The sequence below is a fragment of the Symphalangus syndactylus genome, chromosome 6, assembly GCF_028878055.3.
Source record: "Symphalangus syndactylus isolate Jambi chromosome 6, NHGRI_mSymSyn1-v2.1_pri, whole genome shotgun sequence".
Taxonomy (NCBI): Eukaryota; Metazoa; Chordata; class Mammalia; order Primates; family Hylobatidae; genus Symphalangus; species Symphalangus syndactylus.
The window spans coordinates 79,798,306-79,810,847 of record NC_072428.2 but is presented as its reverse complement, the minus strand read 5'-3'; the positions used below and the strand labels follow the sequence as shown (position 1 = coordinate 79,810,847).

Below are 12,542 nucleotides of genomic sequence, written 5' to 3'. Positions count from 1 at the left end.
CCTGTGCCACCTTAGTGAAAAAAAAAGGTGTCAATTTTGGCTATCTATAAATTAAAGGTCACCAGTTGGATACTTGGAATACCTTGCCAAAGCTTGAAAATTAAAGTTATTTGTTTAGTTTTTACTTTGGGGGACAAGATTAAATCCTTCGGCTGGGTATTCTTCCAGATATTCTGAAATCGTACTCTGAGGAAAGGCAGCAGGAGACGCTATTGTCCTCTGCTCCTAGTGACCCCATGGGCCACAGAAGGATTGGAAAGGAGGCAGAATTACTCTAGTATTTACAAACAACTAATACATTCTACACAGTGCTGCAGCACTCACCCTCGCACTCAACCAGCAACGTATCACCCAATGCCTTTTCTTGGAGAATGCCAGGAGATTCTCCCTGACCTCTAATATCAATTTAAACTTGGATAATGAGTTTTCTTCTCTTTTTTTTTTTTTTTTTTTTTTGCCGAAACAGTGCTCTGAATACTATGTCTACTTAATAAAAAGTCTTCAGTAGAAGGTTTTGTGATATGGCTTTGGAGCCGAACAGACCTAAACGGAAGCAGAAGCTAACTGTATCCCTATGAGCAGTTTACTCAGTTCATTCTACAAATTTTAACTAAGCACAGATTGCATGCCAGGCACTGTGCTAAGTTTGAGAGACACAAAAATGAGTAAGATGAAATTTCTCCCTCTTGGAGTCTAGTGGAGGCTGTCAGAGAAGTAAACAACTAATTACCGCACAGCATAGCATACCAGCTGTCATCGCAGGCGGCTGTGAGAGCTGAGGCCCAGGGGAGGGTAAGGGAAACGTTCTCAGAGGAACTGGGTAATAACTGAATGAGTCCTAATGAGTGTGAACCTGAAATGTCTGCGACAGGTCTCAGTTAATTCAGAAAGTTTAATTTGCCAAGGTTGAGGACACATGCCAGTGACATTGCCTCAGGAGGTCCTGATGACGTGTGCCCAAGGTGGTCAGTGCACAGTTTGGTTTTATACGTTTTAGGGAGACATGAGACATCAATCAACACATGTACGATGAGCATTGGTTTGGTTCGGAAAAGGTGGGACAACTCGAAGCAAAGGCGGGATTGAAGCAGGAGAGGGGGCTTCCAGGTCATAAGTAGATAAGAGACAAATGGTTACATTCTTCTGAGTTTCTGATTAGCCTCTCCAAAGGAGGCAATCAGATATGCATTTATCTTCGTAAGCAGAGGGGTGACTTTGAATAGAATGGGAGGCAGGTTTGCCCTAAGCAGTTCCCAGCTTGACTTTTCCCTTTCACTTAGTGATTTTGGAGCCCCAAAATATTTATTTTCCTTTCACAAGGGTTAGTAGGAGGTAACTAGGAGAGCTAGGGCTGGTTAGAGAGGAGAGTGTTTGAGGTGGAGGAGAAGTAACCATCAATAACAGGGTGATAGGAATACCTAACACATGGAGCTGGTGGGAGAATTAATGCAGAAAATGTAGATGTATAAAATTCTAGCCCAGTCCATAACAGGTGCTGAACCAATGCAGTCCAGGAGGCCCATCCTCTCCCTCTCAACCATGGTATTCTCTCCCCCAGTTTCCTCTTTGTGGCAAAACTGAACTCTGGACTTAGCAGGCTTCCCTGTGGTCAGTGTGCATTTAGAGTCTGCCAAAGATCATGTACTCTCCACTATGTCAAAACTGCCCATATTTTATACAAGTTAATTGCAGAGGTTACAAGGGGATTTGGCCACCTTCTTAACTTTTCTCCACAGCACATGGTAAGCACAAGTGAGTCCAGGAATGCAAATAAAAGCACAATGCAAAGGTCTGAGTGTGCTGGTACATACACTGAATTATTCTCTGCATGATCATTTCAATCACTGTTATTAGGCCCTGTAATTAAATATCACTAATGTTTCATGACAGCCCCTCAGTTGGATTCGGGGCTCAAAGGAAAAGATTGGGGTGAGTTGGTGGGGGTGGGCACACCAAACACAGAGATGTCTGTGCTTGGGAAATGGTGTCATCCTTCAGGACCATTCACTAATACAAAATCTTCTCATTTATATACAGAAATAATGAGGCAAAGGAGCAGCTTAAGAAAAAAAAGAGAGAAGATAAGCAAAAATACTACAGATCACTTAGAAAGCCACAGTAATTTACCTATCTGCTTTTCTTTTCTGGGAAGATTTCTATCTGTCCACATTGTCATAAATTACTTAGTGGAGTAAAATTGGTTTTCAGTTTGTTCCACCTCTATTTGACCTCTGTGTAAACAAGAAGCCACACTGGATTTCCTCATACGCTTAGCTGTATAACAGCCCCAAGAAACCAGGTTTTCAGTTTCCAGTTGACCACAATTCTGGGGCTAACAGATCAGCCATAGCAGGGAATCGCAAGCAAGTTCCTGGCCCTGCTGCTGAGGGATTCATAACACTTTCTGCCTCCAGGCTGCCTGCTGGGTTAAGCAGAGCCTGTCCTTGGTGCCCCTGACACGTGCAAAGTAGCCAGAGGGAAGGAAACCTTGGAGGAAATGTGAGTTCATTCTCACCCTTGTCAGAAAGGAATTTTTCCTCCGGCCTCTGAGAAGGTCTGTGAAAGTAAATTAGGTAGAAAATTACTTTTTGACAAACTTGACTGAAGCTGTGAAAGTCGTTCTGCTTAAGTTTGAAAAGTGATTGGAACTGAAGGTTTTTTTTTCTTTTTAAAAATGATACTTTCTCTCTTTTCTTTAAAAAACAAACAAACAAAAAAAACAGATTGCCCCAGGGTAAAGAATAAGAATTCAGGTAGACTGTGAGCACTTTTCTAGTTTGTCTGATTCTGATGAGGAATTCTTTTTTGTTTGTTTGTTTTAGGCGGAGTCTCGCTCTGTCACCCAGGCTGGAGTGCAGTGGTGCGATCTCCTCTCCGCTCACTGCAAGCTCCGCCTCCCGGGTTCACGCCATTCTGCTGCCTCAGCCTCCCAAGTAGCTGGGACTACAGGCGCCCGCCAGCGAGGAATTCTTGTCTTCATTTGCATGTCATTACCCAGGCCCTCTTGGATTTTCTAGGCATTCTGCATCAGTATGTAGAATTTTCTATTATTTCTCATTGCAAATGTATCATGTTTATGGATTAATCAGGCATTCCTGCTAGTATTAGAACAATACAACCATCATATTTGAGCTGTCGTAGCTATGATTATTTGTTATCTACTTTTGGGTAACAAAGCACCCCAAAATTTAGTGTCTTGAAACAACAGCAATTCATTATCTTCCTAAATTTTGTGGGTTGGCCAGGCAGTTCTTCAGCCAGATGTGGTGCTGTCTGGGCTCTCTTACAGCTTCATTCAGCTGGCAGATGGACTGGGCTAGAGGGTCCCTGAAAGTCTCTCTCACATGTCTGGGACCTGGTGCTGACTGTACACTGGGCACCTCTGTTTTCCTCCGTGTATCTGCCTCTCCACATAGGTCTCATCCTCCAGGGCCTCTCATCTCCAGAGGACAGCCTGGACTTCCTTACAGCGTGGTTGCTGGGCTCCAAGAGGATAAATAAATGCCAGGCTTCTTAAACTCTTAAGGGGTGGGCCAGGACTAGCATAAGGTCACTTTGTCCATATTTTATTGGCCAATGCAAGTGACAAATCCAGCCCAGATTCAAAGGAGAGAGAAACCAACTTCACCTCTTGGTGGCATAAGCAGCATGCACAATGAGGTGGGGGAGGAATTGATGGCAGCCTGATATGGTTTAGCTCTGTGTCTCCACCCAAATTGTTACAGGAAAGTGGTCCCGATCCAGATCCCAAGATAGGGTTCTTGGATCTTGCACAAGAAAGGATTCAGGGCGAGTCCATACAGTAAAGTGAAATCAAGTTTATTAGAAAAGTAAAGGAATAAAATTATGGCTACTCCATAGAGCAGCTTCTAGGGCTGCTGGTTGCCCATTTTTATGGTTATTTCTTGATGATATGCTAAATGAGGGATGGATTATTCATGCCTCCCCCTTTTAGACCATGTAGGGTAACTTCCTGACATTGCCATGGCATCTGTAAACTGTTGTGGTGCTGGTGGGATAGCAGTGAGGAAGGATGACCAGAGGTCACTCTTGTCGCCATCTTGGTTTTGGTGGGTTTTGGCTTACTTCTTTACTGCAACCTGTTTTCTCAGCAAGGTCTTTATGACCTGCATCTTGTGCCAACCTCCTGTCTCATCCTGTGACTTAGAATGCCTTAACCATCTGGGAATGCAGCCCAGTAAATCTCAGCCTCCATCCTATTCAAGATGGAATTGCTCTGGTTCACACGCCTTTGACAAAATCTCATCTCGGATTGCAATCCCCATGTGTCAAGGGAGGGATTTGGTGGGAGGTGATCGGATCATGGGGGTGGATATCCCCCTTGCTGTTCTTATGACAGTGAGTGAGATCTGGTTGTTTGATAAGTGTCTGGCACTTCCCCATTCTCTCCCTCTCTTTTCTGCTGCCATATAAGACATGCCTTGCACCTCCTTCACCTTCTGCCATGATTGTAAGTTTCCTGAGGCCTCCCCAGCCATGCAGAACTGTGAATCAATTAAACCTTTTTCCTTTCTAAATTACCCAGTCTCAGGTATTTCTTTATAGCAGTGTGAAAACATACTAATACACAGCCCTTTTTGGAGACATCCAACACAATGGTAAAATGCATTTGAACTGATGCTTAAAAGTTTGTTCCAGGAAATTGAGGATTGCCAGTATTATTGAATGAATCTGGATAAACTGATGATAATTGATAGTGATAACAAGTATAACTACTCTTCATTAAGTGCTCCCTTAATGTGTGTTAGGTGTGATGTTAGGTGCATCATTTCTATCTTCTAGAAAACAGCATGGGAAGGATGGTATTGTTATACCCATTTTACATATTAGGAATCTGAGGTTTAGAGACCCAGTAGTGCAGGGGTTCCCTGCAGCAAGCCGTGAAAGGTGCAGAATGGGGCATCCTGCCTCCACTTTCCTCAACTATTTAGCACTCCAGAGCGTCCCACCTCAGCTCTTCCCTGACCTGGGCCACACCAGTCAAGACTCACTGCTTCCTTCCACTATCTGAAGGTCTCTTATGTTCAGACTTTTTCTAAGCCTGTTTTCTGCTCACTATCAAAGGGTACTAACAGGTTTTTAGTTAAACTTCCTCCATCAAATATGTTGCTCCTTTAAGTTGACAGCCTTGACTCACCCAGTTAAAATTTTTCCTTATGAAGGTACTTAGCCAAGAAGAGGCAGGAGAGAATTTTGAAGAATTTAGAAGAGTGCAAAGAGCTGACGATTAGCCTCTGCCATTTGGAAGAATGGCTATACCAGCAGGGTGGGTTATGAATAAATGCAGAAGGAATGGACCCTTTGAAGAATGGTTCTGGACAACCAGCCATACATATGAAAAAGCGCAAAATTAGATTCCTACTTCATACCATACACAAAAATTAATTCCAGGTAAATTAAAGGCCTAAATGTAAACAAGTAAAGAGGATATGATGTTATTTCTAGGACCTTAAGTGGAGACAGGTATTTCTTAAATTAGACACCAAAGCTCAAAACATATTGAATAAACTGATTAATTCAAATGATATTAAAGCTTAAAACTTCTGTGAAGTTGAAGATGTGAATACCCTCCAGCCCAGTACTTGTATGGTTATTGGTTATGGATAGATCTAGAGAAACTCTCATATGCAGGCATGAGGAGGAATGCAAAAGTTTGTTCACTGAAGCATTGGTTATAATATTAAAAAAATTAGAAACAGTCTAATTGTTCCACAGTAGGGGAATGGAAAAATGAACTGTGGTTTATTCATACAATGTCATAACATTTAGCAGTTAAATTGAATAAACTAGATTTATATGTAGCAACAGGGATAAATCTCAGTCATGCTGAGTAAAAAAAGCAAGTGCAGTGTATATACAGAATGATGCTTTTATGAAAATTTTAAAATGCAGGGAATAACATTAAATATTTTTAATATGGCTACCTGCATATGCAGAAACGTATCAAAAGCACAGGAGGATACACACCAACTTCAAAACAATGGGAATGGGGGAGGGAGCTGGCAACATAAAGAGAGGACTTCATTGTATCTTATGCTTTGTTTCTTAAAAAGGATTTGGATTCAATGTGGCAAAATATTATCCTATGTTAAATCTGAGTAGGAATAACAAGTGCTTTTATTACATTGCTTACTATATTTTTCTTACGTTTTAAACAGTTTATGTTTTTAGAGCCCCTAAAGAATGATAGCAAGGCTGTGAGGTCCAGGTAAATATGAAAGATAAAATTTGGAGAATGTAGATTGTATTTGAAGTTGCAGCTTGTGAAGTGCCTGGTGGCTTGCCTGGTGGCCCATCAGCCTGCCATCTCAGGACCATTTCCTTTGAGCCCAGCCCTGGTCCAACTGATAATGCTCCAGCCCCTCTCCTGCTTCCCCCTGACCTGTCTTTGGGGTACCCTCTGCAAGCAGAAAACAGGTTGAACCGTCACTTGTCTCTACTTACTGTTCCCAGCTACCCAAGCTCATTCCTATTTTCCCTTTCATGCTTAAAAATTCAAAAATCTGAGGTGAATAATGAGGATGCTGTTGAAGAAGGAGAGGAATTCCAAAAGGTCTCACTTCTTAAAAAAGCTTTGTGTTTTTCAAGTCTGTGTCATCTACGTTATTTCAGTGGCATTGCATGTTAACCTTGTAGACAAAGCAAGTATTTTTATTTCCATATAACTGATGAAGAAACTGAGTTATTGCAGAGCTAAAAATCATTAAAATAATTAGTGAGATGGCTGAAACAAGAAGCCAGTCTGAAGTCCCATTATATAGGCTCTTCACAGTGTAATGAATTGAGTGTGGTGTGTGACTAATATGGTGAGCACAGGTCTCCAAGGGGGCATTGGGTTGAATTGTGTCCCTACAAATGACATGTTTAAGTCCTAACCCCAGTACTGTGAATGTGACCTTATTTGGAAATAGGGTCTTTGTAGAGGTAATCAAGTTAAGATGAGGTCATACTGGGTTAGGGAGGGCCCTAAATCAAATGACTGGTGTCCTTTTAAGGGAAACACACAAAGACATACACACACACACACACACACACACACACAGAAGAAAGAAGGGCATATAAAGACTGATGCAGAGATTGGAGTAATGTAGCTATAGCTAAGGAACACCAAGAATTGCTGGGATCTGCTAGAAGCCAGGAGAGCAGCTGGGAGAAGATTTCTCTTTCAGAGCCTCCAGAAGGAACTAACCCTATGGCCACCTTGATTTAGGACTTCTGTCTTCTTGGACTATGAGGTAATAAATTGACGTTGTTTTAAGGCACTGAATTTGTGGCAATTTGTTACGGCAGCTTTAGGAAGCTAATACAGTCACCCAGGCTTGGGGTGATCTCACACAAGGTAATGCCTCAGCTGAGAACTGAAGGGCTAGTATAGGGATGGTTTGGGGAATGTGTTCAGCCACAAAATATGGAAAACCCATCCAAAGCAGCTTAGACAAATAGGGTTTGTTTCTTTCCCATAACAAGAAGTCCAGAGATAAGCAGTGCAGGGCCCTTGCTTAATGCCATGGAGGACCAAGTCCTTCCTGTATTTATTTCCACTTTACTATCTCTAGGTTGTTAGTGTCTTTTTTTTCTTCTTCTTCTTTGAGACAGGGTCTCACTGTTGCCCAGGCTAGAGCACAGTGGTAAGATCAGGGCTCACTGCAGCCCTGAACTTCTGGGCTCAAGCAATCTTCCTGCCTCAGCCTCCCAAGTAGTTGGCACTACAGGCATGCACCACCATACACAGCTAATTTTTAAATTTTTTGTAGAGATGGGGTCTAACTATGTTGCTCAGGCTGGTTTCAGACTCCTGGGTTAACGTGATCCTCCTGCCTTGGCCTTCCAAAGTTCTGGGATTACAGGCATAAGCCTGGTGCTTGGCTGTTTGTTGGTGTCTTTGTCCTCATGCTTGTTGCCTCATGATCGAAAGATGGCTATGGAGCCACCCAGCCATGCATCTGCATTCCAGGTGGAAAGAAGAAGAAAGAAAATGAAAGAGTCCTTTTCAGAAATTCTCAGCAGACTTCTGCTTGCATTCAATGGCAGAACTGGCTTACATTTCATATGGCTCCCCAGCTGCAAGGAAGGGAACCAGAAATTTGTATTTTTAGCTTTCTAGCCTCTATAATAGAGGAATACAGCAAGAAGTTGATCACTGGTGTTGAGTAAGCCATTTTGCAATAATTGTCATAGGTACTGTATCAATAAATTTTAGGTCTGGCAGCATATAACAAGAAAACCCAAATAATAATAGTTCAAACACATGGGTCTGGCTGTAGGCAATCTAGGGCTGGTATGGAGGCTCCACAATAATCAAGAAAGCATATTTCTTCTACCTGTCTTTTCCTTCATCCTCATTGTTAGCTTCCATCCTCATCATGCCCTCATAATCCAAAATGGCTGCTGAAGTTCCAGTCATCACTGTTTCATCCCAGAAAGCAGAGTGGATGAATAGGGAACATAAGATTGCATACAATTGTCAATTGTCGTTTTGAGGAGACTTCCAGTCAGTATCTTCCATTATATTTCATTGAACAGTATTAAAGAAAAGGCGAGAAATGCTGCTTTTACTTGAATAAAAACAGGCTGTCTCAGTAAGGAAGAAGAAAATAGATATTAGGAAAGCAATAAGGAGCTTCTCCCTCATAGGGCACATACGTTTCATGTCAAGTGGGAATCTGGCCTTATTTGTAGTGATTCATAGAGCTCTGTGTTAGAAAGGATTCTGAGGCAGTGATCCAGGCTCAGTAGGTAGGGTTCAGTGGTTGATTTGGATCTTGGTCCTGGTCATGAGTGTGCAGGTAGCTTTGTACATACATGTGCCTTGAATTTGCTATTCCTGGATATGGCTATGTTAGCCAATGAATGTGGAGGTTAAAAAAAATAAAAGGAACACATGCTCCTGACAGTCCTTCCTTACTCACCTTGTAGCTCCTGTGCATAAGCACAATGCCGGACATCTTACTGGTCACTGTGGAACAAGTGATTGTTGATGGATTTCTCTTCCTTTGGAAAGGGTTGTGGAAGCTCATTTGCTGGTGATGGGGGTGACTGTGGGAAGATGTATTGATTTGCTAGGACTACTGTAACAAAGTCCTGCAGAGTGAGTGGATGAATAGAAATGTATTTTCTCATGGTTCTGGAGACTAGAAGTCTAAGATAGATCAAGGTGTCAGCAGAGTTGGTTTCTTGCAAGGGTCATGAGAAAAGAATTTATTCCAGGCCTTTCTCCTTAGCTTACAGATAGCCATCTTATCCCTGTGCCTTCACATCATCTTCCTTCTGTCCAGGTCTGTTTCCAAATCTTCTTCTTCTTTTTTATTTTTTTTTTGAGACAGGGTCTTACTCTATCTCAAAAAAGGTTGGAGTGCAGTGGCATAATCATGGCTTACTGTAGCCTTGACCTCCCCAGGCCCAGGTTATGTTCCCACCTCAGCCTCCTGAGTAGCTGGGACTATGGGCACGCACCACCACACCCAGCTAATTTTTGTACTTTTTTTTTTGTAGAGACAGGGTCTTGCTGTGTTGCCCGGGGTGGTCTCAAACTCCTAGGCTCAAGGAATCCACCTGCCTCAGCCTCCCAAAGTGTTGGGATTACAGGTCTGAGCCACTGTGCTTGGTCTCCAAATCTTCCTATAAGAACACTAGTCATATTGGATTAGGATCCACCACAATGACTTCATTTTAATTTACTTACTTCCACAAAGACTTTATCTCTCTTTTTTTTAAGATAGAGTCTTGCTTTGTCACCCAGGCTGGAGTGCAGTGGCACGATCTCGGCTCACTATAACCTCTGCCTCCCAGGCTCAAGCAATTCTCCTGCCTCAGCCTCCCGAATAGCTGGGATTACAGGCTTCCACCACCATGCCTGGCTAAATTTTGTATTTTTTTTTTAGTAGAGATGGGGTTTCACCATGTTGGCCACACTGGCCTCAAACTCTTGACCTCAAGTGATCCGCCTGCCTCATCCTCCCAAAGCGCTGGGATTACAGGCATGAGCCACAGCACTCTGCTACAAAGACTTAATCTCTAAACACAATCACATTCTGAGGCACCTGGAGTTAGGGCTTCAACATATGAATTCAGAGGAGGGACAGACAAGTGTTAGCCCATAAGAGAAGATATTGTTTTCCTTTCTGTCCAAACAAAAATGCATTCCTCAGATGGAGAGAGAAGCTTGAGCTATTCAATAACTATCCCCAAAGAAGTTTCCTTTATACTAAAAACACTGATTTGAAGACTGGAAAAATTCAATCTCATCTGTTAGGTGATGTTGGGTGGCAGGAAACACTGTCGGCTTCTTAAGTTCATGCAGCATTATGGGTGGTAGCAGAGTTGTGCTATGGGGACCAGGACTGGGAGTTGTGTCAGGTGAGAAAGGACTGGAGCAGTAAGCCCAGGGGGCAGAGAGCAGGTCCTGGGAAGTGAGCTATTGCCAAGAGGAGTGGCCAGACACCCCAGGCTGAAATAGGGAAAGTTTGGAGGCTGTGAGGCTAGGCTGTGAGTGTTTGAGGGGGTGGGCTCTAGAATCAGACACATCTGGGTTTGAATTCTGACTCCACTTCCTGCTGCTTACATTAACTGGTCAAATCACATGATTTCTCTTAGCTTCCATTTTCTCATCTCTAAAATGGGGGCAACCTTCTAGAGTTGTAGGGAGGAAGATAATGTATCTAAAGTATTATCATAGTAACCTTTGGTGCATAGTAACTGTTCACTAAGTGGTGAGAGGTCAGAGGCCTGGAGTGAGGAGCAGAGAAAATACCCTAGACCAAAGCCTGGGCAGCCAATGCTAGGATCCAGTCCAGAGGTGTGGCTAAGGTCCAAACGAGTCACATGGAATTTGAAATTACAAGAAGGTTCTGAGGGTCCATAGCTATCTAAGGTCTTGCTGTCCCAAACCAGAAGTGGTTTAGATTAGGTTCCTTGAGGGCAGGAATAGTGTCTGTGTCTTTCTGGGTGTGTGTTCATGTGTATGTGTGTGCGTGTGTGTGTGTGTCTGTGTGAATGCCATTAACTCCTAGTGCCTGGTCCTGGTCTGACACTCATTTAGTCAACAAATAGCCCCCTTTACATACGTTATTTAATTTAATCACCACATGCTATACATCACGTATTATAATCCCCATTTTTAATATGAGAAAACTAAGGGTTGGAATGGTTTAGGAATCTGCCTAAGGTAATGCAACAAGTTAGGGTCAGAGGCATGATTCAAACTCTGTTGTATCTGACATCAAAGACCATGCCCTTTGCACTGCAAACTAGGGATGTCTGCCTCAAGTGGCCATTCTGTGTGTGCACAGAGAATGCAGTAGATACCAGCTAGGGGTGGAAGGGGGGTGACAGAACACTTTCCTTAGTGGCGAAGGCTATCCCCTCACTTTTCTTAGTAACTGTGCTGTCCCTCTGCTATGGTCTGAATGTTCATGTTCCTCCAAAATTCATGTTGAAATCTAATCTCCATTGTGATGACATTAAGCAGTAGGGCCTTTAGGCTTTGCCCTCATGAATGAGATTAGTGCTCTTATAAAAGAGGCTTGAGGGAACCATTTGCCCCTTTCTCCATGTGCAGTCACCGTGAGAAAGTGCCATTTTTTAAGGAGAGTGTTAGCCTTCACCAGGCACCAGATCTGCTGGTGCCTTGATCTTGCAATTCCCAGCCTCCAGAGCTATAAACAATACATTTCTGTTGTTTATAAATTACCTGGTCTAAGGTGTTTTGTTCTAGCAGCCCAAATGAACTAATACACCTTCTTATTATTTATTTGTTAATCATTAATACATTTTTTAATAAATTAATTAATTTATTAATAAACAGCCCTTGCCCTACCAATCATGGGGGTATTATAGGCACATTACTCAGGCTAGGTCAGTTATATTATATTATTGATAATATACCATTTCCCTGTCCTCAGGGATTGATCGATGTATAACCATGTGGTTCGAGTATGCCAAGAACCCTTCCCTGGAATTTTTCAACTACACCTGGAAGAGAGAAGTTCTCTTTCCTTTAGGATGATTAAGCTAGGAGGCTGCAAGCCCAGAGTGGTCTGTGCCGTGTACCTTGCTATGTGAAGAAATTCTACTTGTAACAAAGTGAATGAAGCCAGAATGCAGAAAGGACCAGAGACAAGTTGGACAAAGTCCCCAAAGCATTCGAGTCCCTAGATATACATATCCCTAAGACCAGCTCCATTCTTTCTCTTTCCATGGCTATATAAGTTATGGGGAGGAAGATCATGTATATAAAGTATACTAAGTATACATAATGTATACTTTATATACATGATGGTATACAATGGTAATATATTACATTACTTAGTTTACCATGGCAGAGTTGGATATCTGTCACTCTCAAGCAAAGAATCTAGATAGTTTCCCAATAGATGGAATATATATGAAAACACTTTCAGTAAAATTTTTATCTGACTAGTGGGATAACTAATCACAGACCCAAAACTTGATTTCTAGGTTTATTTCTTGAGGACGCTTTTCAATCTATGGCTTCCCCATTTTTAAAGAGGTTTTTCAGAGTA

General features: G+C 42.4%; 1 long non-coding RNA gene across 1 annotated transcript in view; it reads left to right on the top strand.

The window, feature by feature from the left end:
* Positions 1 to 2,876: 2,876 nt before the first annotated feature.
* LOC134737023 (uncharacterized) overlaps positions 2,877 to 12,542 on the top strand; it is a 71,735-nt gene continuing 62,069 nt past the window's right edge. Inside the window, exon 1 of the long non-coding RNA XR_010121545.1 lies at positions 2,877 to 3,030. This is a non-coding gene — a long non-coding RNA (uncharacterized lncRNA). The remainder of the gene's footprint in view (positions 3,031 to 12,542) is intronic.